The sequence below is a fragment of the Aedes albopictus genome, chromosome 1, assembly GCF_035046485.1.
Source record: "Aedes albopictus strain Foshan chromosome 1, AalbF5, whole genome shotgun sequence".
Lineage (NCBI taxonomy): Eukaryota > Metazoa > Arthropoda > Insecta > Diptera > Culicidae > Aedes > Aedes albopictus.
In genome coordinates, this window is record NC_085136.1 from 221,740,688 (window position 1) to 221,755,093 (window position 14,406).

A 14,406-nucleotide genomic window follows, 5' to 3' on the forward strand; every position below is an offset into this window, starting at 1 on the left:
CGTGGAGCGCAGCGAGCTAGGTGGGTCGACCAAGTGGAGGACGATCTGCGGACCCTACGCAGAGTGCGGAACTGGAGGCAAACAGCCATGGACCGAGTGGAATGGAGGCGGCTACTATGTACAGCAGAGGCCACCCCGGCCTTAGCCTGACCGGTAAGGTAAGTAAGTATTCAATCCCATGATCGACATTTTTATGAAAATAGAGTTTTTTTTTGTTCTCTCATAAAATCGCCATAAATTTGTGAAAAACTACCGTACGGTTGGTAATATTTACGAATCATTTGTATAAATTACCGTACGTTCAGTGATATTCGAAAACAAACATACCGAACGTTCTGCGATTTTTACGGTAAATTTGTAAAAAGTACCGAACGTTCCGGTAATTTTGACAGATGCATTTTCCTGAGATTCATAGTACGTTCGTGATTTGAAAAATCACCGAACTTTTTACCGTACGTTCATCTGTTGAGATTACGGTAAAATTTTACCGTAATCCGTCATTTTTTCTAAGTGTGTAACGCTTACAGTGCCCAAATTCGTTTGTTGTGATTCATGATTTTATGACTTTGCGTTATGTTTATACGACTCAGCGTCTGGTTGAGATGACTCAGCGTCATAGTTTTATGACTCAGAGCCATGCTACCATGACTCAGCTTTATGGTATTCAATTTATGAAAACGAGCTTAATTTTTTCATAACGCTTTTGACGGCCATGGCTTTTGATGGAATCAGTTATTATTATTCATGATAATCGTTGTTAACGTCACGATATCATGACTTGTAGTTACAATATCATGAAGCGACAAGTTTTATGATTTCATAACATTTAAGTCAAGGATCCGGCAACGAATTTTTTCCCGTGTGCCTAGGAAGATCTTTGACGGTGTGCAGGGGAACGGTGTGTGGCGGAGAAGGATGAACCACGAGCTCGCTGCGTTTTACGGCGAACCCAACATCCAGAAGGTGGCCAAAACCGGAAGGATACGATGGGCAGGGCATGTTGCAAGAATGCCGGACAACAACTCTGTAAAGTTGGAGTTCGCGAAAGATCCGGTTGGCACAAGAAGGAGTGGAGCGCAGAGAGCACGATGGGCGGATCAGATAGAGCGTGACTTGGCGAGCATCGGGCGTGACCGAGGATGGAGAACGGCAGCCACGAACCGTGTATTATGGAGAAATATTGTTGAATCAGGTTTATCATGAATTTGATGTAATACCAAATAAATGAAAATGAAAATTAATGTAGGAAAAACATAGAACCTGTTACACAATCGTTGATAAAGACAATGCGATTAGGTTACACAGCGTAACAAAAAAATGCCTTAATCTATCAAATTTGATTATGTAAAACGAAATATTTTGCATGAGTCGTTAATTTAGATGTTAATTGACCTTTTGATTGCTTAAAAAAAAATAGTTCCAAGCTTAATGGCTTGCAGTCAAAAAAGCCCAAAATTGCATATTTTGTCCTATAAATTGAGGTATAGCTAAAAATTGTGACGTGTTGGAGCAAATCTGAGCCCGGATTCGGATTCAGCGGCCCAAAATCCTTCGGAGACACATAAGTTTGCTCTTAAGGCAAAAAAATGTTGCGCTGTGTTATCATATTGTTTTAACAATCAGAGCAATTTTCTGTTACTAAGGAGCCCACTGAAGGTTAATATACCCTAGTTACTGCACTTGTGTTTGATGCCTGAAGAAACACAAGAGATTGTGAGGGCTGGAACTATGCTGGACCCACTTACGTTGACGACTTACCATTTTGCAGCCCATACGGCATGCAAATCCAAAAATGGTTAATTGGCAAAGATAACCCCTAATCAATAACTGCGGAAGTGCTCAGTGAATACTAAGCTGAGAAACAGGCAGTGTCTCTGTTGGAGCGCCAGAATGGAGAAGTAGATAAAGCTTCGTCCAAGAAGATGTATTGATACTCGAATACACACTGCTTGTCCACCCGTCAGCACCCACCATGTGTGCACAGTTCGGGAAAGGTCACCCTGTTTTGATGAACATGAAAATGAGCACGGGAACTAATTGACACTATCAGCCAAACAGCATTTCTACACGGACTTTGAACGACAGGACGCAGGCTCACTCTGATAGGAACAACATCAGCTAACGACAACAGTGGGAAGCATTTTAATCGTAGGTAAAGCTCGGTCCACTTGGGGGTGCACCTGGGATAGCGGCACGCAACCCACTCTAGATCGACCGGGCCGGCCTTGGTCACAATGCTAGAGAGAGGGCAGAACGTTGCTGTTTTGCTCGCTGTAGTCTGTCATCACGTGGGCCGACATAAAAGCATACCAAAACACCGCTTGACATATTGCCGGACTTCTCGGAATGCGAATGGGCAGGCATTTGTCGCGCTTTTGTAGTTTCGACCATTTCTGACCCTAATGATGTTATGTTTCGGGTCAACAACACGAGCGAGTGGACGTCCACGACATGGTTGTTTACCATGATGTTTTTCACGTGTCAAAAGTGGAAATAACGAGCAGTGTGCTGCAGTAGCAATGTATGGATGAAAATGAGGAAGAAACGGGCGTGGGCAGCTGGCTTTGAAAAGCCTGTAATTAATGGTCCCCAGCAGGAGAGGCCCTTGCCGCAATCATTCATTATTCAAGGCCCACCGCCGCGCTGACCCATCACACCATTCGACAGGTTTCGGCAAGCCTAACGCTTCTTGATGTACAGGTCAAAAAATAAGGCTAATTATGGGTATCGTTCTATTTCCCTCTCAAACCGCCAAAGGCAATTCCAAATTTGCGTAAATTAGGATCAGCTTCCGTCGCCGTTGCCGCCGTTCTCAACACACCGAACAATTCAAATAATCCCCCGCAATCTCAGGGGACTCGTTGGGAAACAGACCGACTGAGTGGGGTTATTCAGTTCCGCTCGGTTCATCTTTTCCGGATGTGAAAATTACAATTCAACCAGAGAGAACAGCGTTTGTCTGGCCGGCCAGAACCGACAGAGGCAGCCGCAGCCCAGACGCCAGAAGGTTACGTACCGTTGACCTGCTAAAAGGCCGCAGCAACACGTGCAAAGAGCTTTTATTCGAGCTGCTTCAAAGGGACAAAAAACACCAAAGCGGAGGAGTTCAACTCCTCTTCTTTTCCACTTGCAGCGGAAGTCAACACTAGGGTGGAAAGAAGGAAAAGTTCTTATTCGAAAGCAGAAGTAGACCCTTGCTACTGACGGCGATGATGAGCGAGATTATAATGAGAATTTTCCTCTCGGGAAGGTAATGGAGTCTTAAGGCTGTTTTGGCAATCATGAGAAAAGGTCGAATCACTTCACGTGTGGGTTGAAATGTGTTTATTTAGAACGGGCTGTAGAGGTGTGCTTACAAGCCGGATTGTGTTAGGTAAGGAACTGCCTTAGCCTAAGGCTAAGAATAGAGCCTTAGCCTTGAGAATGTCAAATCGCAGTGCACACGGTATCAGTTCTCGATACTTGCAGGGCAATGGAAGCAGCCGTGGTGTTGACCCTGTCTGCCTTCCGAGGACCAAGGAAGTGGTAGGCCACCCGGGAAACTGGCAGTGCATCAGTAGGTACATTTTATCGTAAACAGACGTTAATTTTTGATTCAGCAGATTGTTTAAAAACATGGCCATAGTAATTCCATCCGGGATTTCTCCAAAAGATCCACCGGGGTTTCTCCAAAATTTGTTCCGGGATTTCCTTCTGTGATTCCCAGAAGCTCTTGGTGGAATTCTTCCGGGGTTTATTGAGGATTTCTTCCAAAGATCCCTCTGTTTTTTTCAGGAGTTGTTTCTGAGATTCCTAAAGAGATTCCGTCTGAAATATTATCTACAGTTCTTGCCAGGATTCCTCCAGGACGTATTCCTGGGATTCTTCCAGAGATTCTTTCCTGGTATTACTACTTTTGGGTAAGAGTTCCTCAAGGAAAGAATCCCGGAAGGAGTTCCCGAAAAAAATCTGGAAATAATTCCTGCAGAAATTCGAAAGGAGTGCCCGGTGGGGTTACCGTAGGAACCCCAGAAGGAAATCTTTACGGAAATTCCAAAATAAATTCCTGAAAGAATTCCGGGAGGATCCAGGAGAATACTTGAAGAAGTTCTTGGCCGAGTTCTTGAAGGATTTCAGGAAGAATTCCTGAAGAAATCCCTGAAAGAACTACAGGAGGAATATCGCATGGAATTCCTGGAACGAATTTTTGACGGAATTTTGGAAGGAGATCCTGGAGAAATCTTGGAAAGAATTCCTGAAGCAATCCCCACAAGAACTCTTAGAGGAGTCCCGGATGAAATTGCTGGAATTTCCAGGAATACTTTCTGGAAGTCCAACAAAACTTCTCAAGGCATTCCAAAGGAAACTATTGGGAGAATCTCGGATGGATGTCTCGGAAGTAATCTTTTGAAGTCCAGAAGAAATCTTTGAAGGAATCTTGCAAGGATTTTCTGGAATATGACATGGCACCTTTTTAGAATTTCAGAAGGGATCCCAGAGAGAATTTCTGAAGGAACTCCAAAAAGAATGCCCGATGGAGTTCTCTGAGGAATCGCAGAAGGAAATCCTAGAACAAATCTGTGGAGAAATGACGGATAAATTTCCTGGAGGAATCTCAGGAAAAAAAATGCTGGGGTAATCAAAGAAAGAATTCGTGAAGGAGACTTGATATTTATTTGTAGAGAAACTTCGGAAGGAATTTTGAAAGAATCAAGGAACTCCTGAAGTAATCTCAAAATGAAAGGTTCTCTAGAAGAATCCCAGGAGAACATCATCGAAGAATGCTAGCAAGAGCTCTTGAAGGAATCCAAGACGAAACCTCTTTGGGAAAATCATTAGAAACTCCTAGAAATCCCCCAAAGGTAACTTCAGAAGGAATCCTAAATAAACCCCAGGAAGAATCTCATCAAGCACTTCCTGGGAAGCCCAGAAGCAACTCTTGTAAAAGCCCTGAAATAAATTTGTGGAGAAATTGCGAAGGATTTCTTGGAGGTTCTTGCCTTCATCAAGTCATAAATCAGCATACTTTCCTACGATCGCGAACCCAACATTTAGAGCGCGGCTTCACAATGATTCAAGTTCAACTGTGTGACCTACATCATTTTCGGTCGTTCTATCCTCTTATGCTTGGGCACTTAAGCTCACCCGTCACGTGGCCTTTGTTCGCCGTGCAAATCAGACACTTTGGTGTAGATTTGCACTCCCTGGCGAAGTGACGTTCTACTCCTCCACACCATCTGCAGAGTTTACACCTATCGGGGCCTTGTAATGCCCACGACATGTGGCCTCGCTCGAAGTACCTGAAGCACACTTCCGGTGGCTCACAGATTCTGAGCGGACATTCCGTCCAGCCGACTTCTACCATGCCCATTGTACCCGCTTTTTTCGCTTCCCAATTGGAAGCTTAATCGTCGCGATCGATGCGCTTGGCGCGTCCACATTACACTGCTGTTTAATGACAGCAGAGAGCTCCTCCGCGGTGGCGATCTCAACCAGGTTCTTACACTGGAGAGTCGCCTCCGGCGTCAGAGCCCTCACCTGTACCTTCTCACCTAACACTTCCTGCTAGTGCCGTATAAGAGGAGCCCTTGTTGACGAGATCCTTCTTAAGCACCATCAGCATCATCTCACCTGTTCTAGTGCGCCGGATGCTTTTGACATCCGCGCCTAGCTCCGAGAGTCGATTCTCGCTCCGCATAGCCCGCAGCACATCTGCGTAGCTATTTCGCTCTGTTTGGAGGACCAGGGCGTCGCCCTTCGTACGCTTGCGTACAGGCTTCTCCTTTCGCTGTTTCTTTCCAAGCGTAATCCAAAGGTTCTCCTTCCCTTGGACCTGTTCGTCATCGCTACTTTTAACAGCCTCGACTCGGGGTTTCGGTTCTTTGCCCCGAGCTCGTTTCGCGACCGGCTTGGGGTTGCTCGCACTACGTGGGTGTTTACCACTCACCGGCCGCTCCTCGTCGACTTATCTCGGCCTTTTGGCTTGGGCCGAGATTTTCGCTCTATCTGCAGCCTCTGTAGAGGGGCGGTCCGTTTGCTTGGACCTCTCTACTCTGCATGCGTCAGTCACCATGCCTCGCTCGACCAAGAGGCCTGGCCCACCGAATCGCGGAGCCTTAGCAGACCTTTTTTAAGGTCTTTGTTGATGTTGTTCCGCCCGCTATTGTATCCGATCAGCTCGTCAAGCTGTTCAGCGACCACCAGCAGCTTCGGAAGCCCACCTCTGTTACGAGTCAGCGCACGCGTGAGTTCCGCTCCACTCATCTGCGTGTCCTCGATCGCTGACCCGACCCTCGGTGTACCGTACTCTGACACTTGAGGGGATTCCACCCTCGCCGCTTGCGTTGGTGATCTGAACAATCCGCTTCTCGCGAACGGGTTGATCACCTCACCCTTCGTATTTTCGACCTCTTTTATTAAAAACGATTCCATCACTGCTATAAGGATCCCCCGCTGTCCCTCACTGCCACTGAAGTAGTCGCCCAAGGATCCCGGCGGTTATCTATGCAAGCAGGGAGGCAACCCACGGGTTGACACAGTCCCTTATGGGACCTGAACTCAGAGCCAGAATCAGCGCTAATCAGAATACTTCAACTGATCCTACCTCCACCCAGTTAGTTTCCTAAGCTGGGTAAAGATCGGGAACATACTCTAAGGCCTTGCAAAGGTTTTATGGAACGGAAGCCAGCTCCGACATTAGCCCATCCGTCGTTTCAGGTCAGTGTCACCCGGCCCTACTAAGAGGATAGAATGCCGTCGCCACCAGCACACCTCTACTCCGCGGTCATTTAAGAGTGTACCATCTCATTGACCAGTTCCATCGCGCGCGCCAGTATGCCGTAATCAGGAACTTACTGGCGTTGCTCCTGATGTGCCCGAGGCACCCCTGCCCAGGCTGGAGCACTTTGGAAGCGGTGCCGATTCGCTTGTACGGAGTTGATGCTTCCGGATTGGTGATATTTCTGAAGAGGCCCAGCAGAGCCCACTGCTGAACCCCCGCCACGTCTAGGCAAACTCCGCTTGAACAATTCGTGTGCAGTGCGCATGATGCTTAAGGAGATGAGTCCTCACTACGGGTACAGGTACAGGTAGTCTTGATTCAGCTAACTGTGGCGGTTCAGCTAAAAGTGGGCATACACGAGCCATCGCATCGGAGGCTTGCTTCAACTGCCTTGAACCAGCAGGACATAAGTCTAGTGACTGTAAAGGCCCTAACAGGAGCACGCTTTGTAGGCGATTTGTGGTTGAAGACCATAAGACAAAAGGCTGCATAAACCCTCCAAATGCTTGATTTGTTGCGGAAATTCTCGAACAGAAAGCACTCAACAGGATGTCCAAGGTGTCTGGCCTTCAAGAGAACCACAGCTGATAAGTCACAGTGCAGGCAGTGCAGCAATGCAGCATTAAGCCTGTGTGACGCAACCCAACAACTGCTGTGTAATGGATATCGTCATAATAACGAATTCATACCGAGTACCCACCGGGGCGCGGATGAATCTGGAAAAATGGCGGTGATAGAGATACCGGCTAAATATTTCCTCCAGAAGATGGCGTCTATTATCTCCTGGGCGCCCATTAAAAACACCACCCCCGGCGAAGACTGGCGCTCGAGCCTAGCTATTTAGCACTGTAGTTGGAGGAAATGCCAATGCAGCTTCCGGAAAGGTAAGCCCAGCTCCCTGGGTTAGTGGGTTGGTGTCAGGCCCTGCGAGCCAGCCGTAAAAAAGACTAGCACCGGAAAATCAACAAGAGAAGAATGCGAACCGATACCAATAATGGCGACGACCACAGCGACGAAAAGGGACTTGCGATTGGAAGCTCGGTACGTGGAACTTCAGATCTCTCAACTTCATCGGGAGCACCCGCATACTCGCCGATATACTGAAGGACCGCGGGTTCGGAATCGTAGCGCTGCAGGAGGTGTGTTGGACAGGATCTATGGTGCGAACGTTTAGAGGTAATCATACCATCTACCAGAGTTGCGGCGCAACACACGTGAGCTGGGAACAGCTTTTATAGTGATGGGCGACATGCAGAGGCGCGTGATCGGTTGGTGGCCGATCGACGAAAGAATGTGCAGGTTGAGGATCAAGGGCCGATTCTTCAACATTAGCATAATAAACGTGCATAGCCCTCACTCCGGAAGCACTGATGATGACAAAGACGCATTTTACGCGCAGCTCGAACGCGAGTACGACCGCTGCCCAAACCACGACGTCAAGATCATCATAGGGGATCTAAACGCTCAGGTAGGCCAGGAGGAGGAATTCAGACCGACGATTGGAAAGTTCAGCGCCCACCAGCTGACGAACGAAAATGGCCTACGCCTCATCAATTTCGCCGCCTCCAAGAACATGGCCATTCGTAGCACCTTCTTCCAGCACAGCCTCCCTTATCGTTACACCTGGAGATCACCACAACAAACGGAATCGCAAATCGACCACGTTCTGATTGATGGACGGCACTTCTCCGACATTATCGACGTCAGGACCTATCGTGGCGCTAATATAGACTCCGATCACCACCTGGTGATGGTTAAACTGCGCCCAAAACTCTCCGTTATTAATAACGTACATTACCGGCGGCCGCCCCGGTACGATCTAGAGCGACTGAAGCAACCGAATGTCGCCACCGCATACGCGCAGAATCTCGAGGCAGCGCACAGTGGCCGGAAGCCGGACAAAACTTCAAAAATCGACTTCAATATTTTATTTTTCTAATATTTTTCTTCCATTAGAGATACTTCAACTAAGAAAACCCCAAATTTTCAAGTCATTTGGTCGAAAATTGAGTCTTGTAGATTTTTTCAAAGTTGAAGTTTTGTGTGCTACAATATTAGTATTTATTGTCTTTATTTTATGAGCTTCCTTCATGAGTTCGTTTTAAAAGTTAGGAAGACTTGAATAATGTGACAATACTTTTTGTGTTTTTGGGTATGAATAACCATTGCATTTCAGGAATTGTTTGGAATTTAATCACAAAATTATTATGTTTTTACAATATGCAAACATATTGACTTTTATGAAATTTTGGAGAAAAACTTCGTATTAAAGAGATCCAGTACTTGTTTAGGAAACATCAGAAAACGACGCCGTATCCCGGATCTGACGTACAATTTTGTCTAGTTTTTGGCTATATAGGTCACTGTTTGCGCATTTTTGCGCTAAGCGCGAAAATAAATTGTTTTTTCCATCAGGTCACAATGGAGCCGCATGGTTGTGGAGGAAGTGCTTTTGTTTGAAGTTTAAATTTTATCTTAACATAGTTCAAATTGACTTCAGAATACTAACAATTTAACAATTTAGTGTAATTTTCATTCTTATAAGAGACTTTCACCAAGTCAGATGGTCATAAGGTGGGGGGGGGGGGGGGAGGGTTGTGTCTGATAATGTAATGGCCACAGCTTCAAATTTTTTTTTTTATTTTTTTTTTAATATTATTTTATTTTTTGACAGAAAAACACAAGAAGGTGGGTGTTCCAGTTAAAAACAGTAAGCTGGAGAGGAAAGGAGTGATGACTAAGTATGAATAAGCCTTTATTTTCTTAGACACTAATCACATGTTGCTTCACCAGATACAACTTACTCTTTTAACCTTCAAAATAAAAGAAAGACAAAAACAACCGTGAAAAGCATGTAAAAATAATTACAAACCATTGATTTTCTTAAACTGGCCGTTTCTTCGATTCATCTTAATCGTTAGAATTGCTCAACAACCTTGGAAGCAATCTCTTCACGAATTCCTATCGAAGTTTCAATATATAGTGACACAAATTCGTCGACATCTACGCGTTTCTTTTTTACACGCACATCGCTACAGTTCAAAGCAACAATTATCTATAAAATTCAAAAGGAATTCACTAAACGGCGTTAAACGCTACGTTGAATATTTTTCTGCGTAAACGTCGCGATCACCAAGGCAATCTTTGAATATTTTAATCGCAATTTTATGAAACGAACATTTTACGCTCTTCAGTGAAATCCCTTATATTGGTTTTTTAAACTTGAAGTTTTATTGTATGTTATTCATGCAGTTTCGTTAAACACATTTCTTCTGAACGACACACAGAGTGATAAAGATTTTTAAAATATTTGCTGGAACTCTACTGTTCATAAATATGATTACCGATCTCTGAACTCCTTTCAATATTGCGAATATGAATTGCCAAATCTTTATAGACAGGGTTGTTTCGGTTGCTTCGACAAGTGATAGCAGGGATCGATGCACCTTACAACCCAAACTCGGAAGAGCATATATGAAGTTGTTGAAACGAGATTGATAAAATGCAGTTCAAATTTTACGCAGTTCACTATAATAGACTATCTGACCCCATAACGATTGAATTACACACCTCCGTGCACCCACCGTAAATGTCACGTGGTCTATGGGCAGTCCTTGAGAATAGACCACGTCTTGTCAACCAACATTGGTGTGTATCTGCATTGATCCATTGAAAGAAAACGTAGATAAACGATTTTTTCTAATGATTTATGTAGTTTTGGAGATTTTGGACCACCCTAACAGCAACAAATACACAATTAAAGTTTATTTCAATACCAATACATGATTTAAGAACCCCCTAATTAAAAGGTTAATCAAAACCTACGTTCAGAAAGCACATCGTGATAGCTTATTATCGATCATTTTTACATGCTTTCCATAATCGGCAGATTTCAAAATTTTGAACCACCCTAATATAGTAAAATCAAAATATATGATAAGTTCCATATCAGAAATAGATTTAGGGAACTAAAATGATCATAACCTGTGAATTTTAGCAATTTCGGTTAACATTTGAGGTTTTGTCCGACTTTTGTATGGAGGCCCGCCACTGTGCAGCGTTGCCGGACGAGGGTTTGCTCGATGTGGCCCCTCTAGAGGACTGCTGGAGTACAATCAAAGCAGCCATCAACAACGCAGCTGAGAGCACTATCGGGTACGTAGAACGGAGTCGACGAAACGATTGGTTCGACGAGGAGTGTAGAGCGGTTCTGAAGGAGAAGGATGCAGCGCGGGCGGTAATGCTGCAGCATGGAACCCGACAGAATGTGGAGCGATACAGGCAGAAGCGGAAGCAGCAGACCCGTCTCTTCCGGGAGAAAAAGCGCCGCCTGGAAGAAGCGGAGTGCGAGGAAATGGAACTGTTGTGCCGTTCACAGGAAACACGCAAGTTCTACCAGAAGCTCAACGCATCCCGCAAAGGCTACGTGCCGCAAGCCGAAATCTGCAGGGATAAGGACGGGAGCCTCCTGACGGACAAACGTGAGGTGATCAAAAGGTGGAAGCAGCACTTCGACGAGCACCTGAATGGCGAAGAGAATGTAGGCACGGAGGACCAAGGCAGCGGAGGAAATGGCTATGTTGGTGCAGCAGAGGACGGGAACGAACCAACTCCCACGCTGAGGGAAGTTAAGGATGCCATCCACCAGCTCAAAAACAACAAAGCGGCTGGTAAGGACGGTATCGCAGCGGAACTCATAAAGATGGGCCCGGAAAAGTTGGCCACCTGTCTGCACCAGTTAGTTGTCAAGATCTGGGAAACCGAACAGCTACCGGAGGAGTGGAAGGAAGGGATAATCTGTCCCATCCACAAGAAAGGCGACAAGTTAATATGTGAGAACTTTCGAGCGATCACCATTTTGAATGCCGCCTACAAAGTGCTATCCCAGATCATCTTCCGTCGTCTTTCACCTAAAGTAAATGAGTTCGTTGGAAGTTACCAAGCCGGTTTCATCGACGGCCGGTCGACAACGGACCAGATCTTCACCGTACGGCAAATCCTCCAGAAATGCCGTGAATACCAGGTCCCAACGCATCACCTGTTCATCGACTTCAAAGCGGCATACGACAGTATCGACCGCACAGAGCTATGGAAAATTATGGACGAGAACAGCTTTCCCGGGAAGCTGACTAGACTGATAAGAGCAACGATGGACGGTGTGCAGAACAGCGTAAGGATTTCGGGTGAACTATCCAGTTCATTTGAATCTCGACGGGGACTACGACAAGGTGATGGACTTTCCTGCCTACTATTCAACATCGCCCTGGAAGGTGTTATGCGACGAGCCGGGCTCAACAGCCGGGGTACGTTCTTCACGAAATCCAGCCAATTTGTATGTTTTGCGGATGACATGGATATTATTGCTAGGACATTTGGAACGGTGGCAGAACAGTACACCCGCCTGAAACGTGAAGCAGCAAAGGTCGGACTGGTGGTGAATGCCCAGATAACCAGGTGTCGTATAACACTGCATGCCTTAAATCGCATATAAATGGAAAACTAGTCAGAATTGTATATCCTGCCAAATGAAGCCGGTCCGATCATAACCAAATTCATACACGCTACATAATGTGATTTCATTGCGACTACTTATCTTCTTGTACATTAAAAATCCTAACATGTTTTCTTCAAATCATAAAAGAATCGGTTAGAGATGCACGAATAGTCAAACTAGCGACATACGCCAAATCGTTCTATGGATTGACACTTATCATAATTTGGTACAGATATCGTCATATATAATATCAATCAAAATACATACAATAAGTTCAACTCAAAGGGCAACTCGCAGAAGCTCGTTTTTCTTTAGCAAGTGAGTTAAAATGTTTGGTATAGTTGCAAAGAACAAACTCCAGAAAATAAGGAAACGTGAAACTTACAGTCGATTGCTCAAAAAATATCGGGAACGTTACATAAACTATGTGCGAAGTAATAGTTCTACCTATGAGTCCAACAACCAAAATGTTGAACCAGAAGCCACTCTTAACAACACTGCAGAAAATGATGTGCAACCAGAAAATGTTCCTATGGAGCTTAACAACAAAGGTAATATCAACAATTGCTTTGCTTTTTAACTATTACTACTAACACCATATTGTAGTGGAACGAAATATTGTTTCAGGTCTTCGGAAGTGGTCATGTGATAATCATATTCCACAAATGGCATTGAAATCTTTGCTAGATTTACTCAATACCAACCTAGCACTGGAACTCCCAAAAGTGGTGATGGGAACACCAAGAGCTTTGAACATTCGTGAAATGGGAGAAAATGGCCAATATTGGCATAATGGGTTTGAGATGTGCTTAAAACGTATATTTAGCGATATCGGCACCCCACTCTCTATCTCCATTAACATCAACATCGACGGTTTACCCATTTACAAAAGTACAACGAAAAACTTCTGGCCGATATTATGCAATATTTATGAGTACCCTGATATCCAGCCTTTCGTCGCAGGACTATACTATGGTACAGGAAAGCCTAAAGATATAAACGAATTTCTGAATCCCTTCGTCGACGAAGTTCTACCTTTGCTAGAATCAGGAATTACCATCAATGGACACAAGCTCACGATTACTATCCGATGCTTTATATGCGACACCCCAGCACGATCATTCATTAAAGGAGTAGTAAACTTCAATGCAAAATACGGGTGCATAAAGTGCACCACGAAAGGCCGGTATAGTCATATTTCAGGAACCATGACGTATCCGCAATTGAATGCACCAAAACGAACGGACCAAAAATTCCGCATGATGGAGTATGCAGATCATCAACGAAATACAACCCCGTTGGTAAAGTTGCCAATGGATTTGATAAGAGATGTCATCGTAGGAGATTCATTACATTTATTAGAACTAGGCGTGATGACGAAGTTGCTGACCTCTTGGCGTACAGGTACTATGTCCATGAAGGCTAAGTGGAGTTGTGCTCAAAAGAGAGAAATATCGGAGACACTAGTTCGTATAAAATTCCCTATCGAAATCCATCGTCAAATGAGATCCTTAGATTATGTTGCTCTATGGAAAGGACTGGAGTATAGAAATTTTCTATATTATGTAAGCATTGTTGTACTCAAAGACTATCTACCTGTCAAACATTATGACCATTTACTTCTTCTTTTTTGTGCAGTAAGAATTTGTTCTTCCAAAAAATACGAACATCTTATTCCAGTTGCTAGATCATTATTAATAGATTTTATTGAGAATTATAAGTGTTTATATGGAACAGATTTCGTCACTAGCAACATACATAATCTATGCCACATAGCAGATGAAGTTGAACACTTTGGCCCATTACCAAGTTTTTCTGCCTACCCATTCGAGAATTACATGCATGCCTTGAAAAAGTTAGTTCAAACAGGACCTAATCCACTAGCACAAGTTGCAGCTCGAATAACAGAGGCAGTAATAGCTGATAGTTCCAAAACCACAAAATTTTCACCATTGCAGAATCAATCTAACGCATTCGTTCAATATCAAAGATCTAAGATGAAAATTTCATTTCCAAATTTTACGCTTACTTCAGATTTCAGTGACAAATGGTTTTTGACTAAACAATTTGACATAGTTGAAGTTTCAGGAGCGTTACAGAAAGATACAGGATTACTGATTGAAGGTCATAAAGTATTATTCAAAAAGGACTT

The 14,406-nt window shown here is 44.4% G+C and overlaps 1 protein-coding gene across 1 annotated transcript in view; it reads right to left on the reverse strand.

The window, feature by feature from the left end:
* LOC109400030 (uncharacterized) overlaps positions 1-14,406 on the reverse strand; it is a 1,200,131-nt gene that overhangs the window by 1,000,568 nt on the left and 185,157 nt on the right. The window lies entirely within an intron of this gene.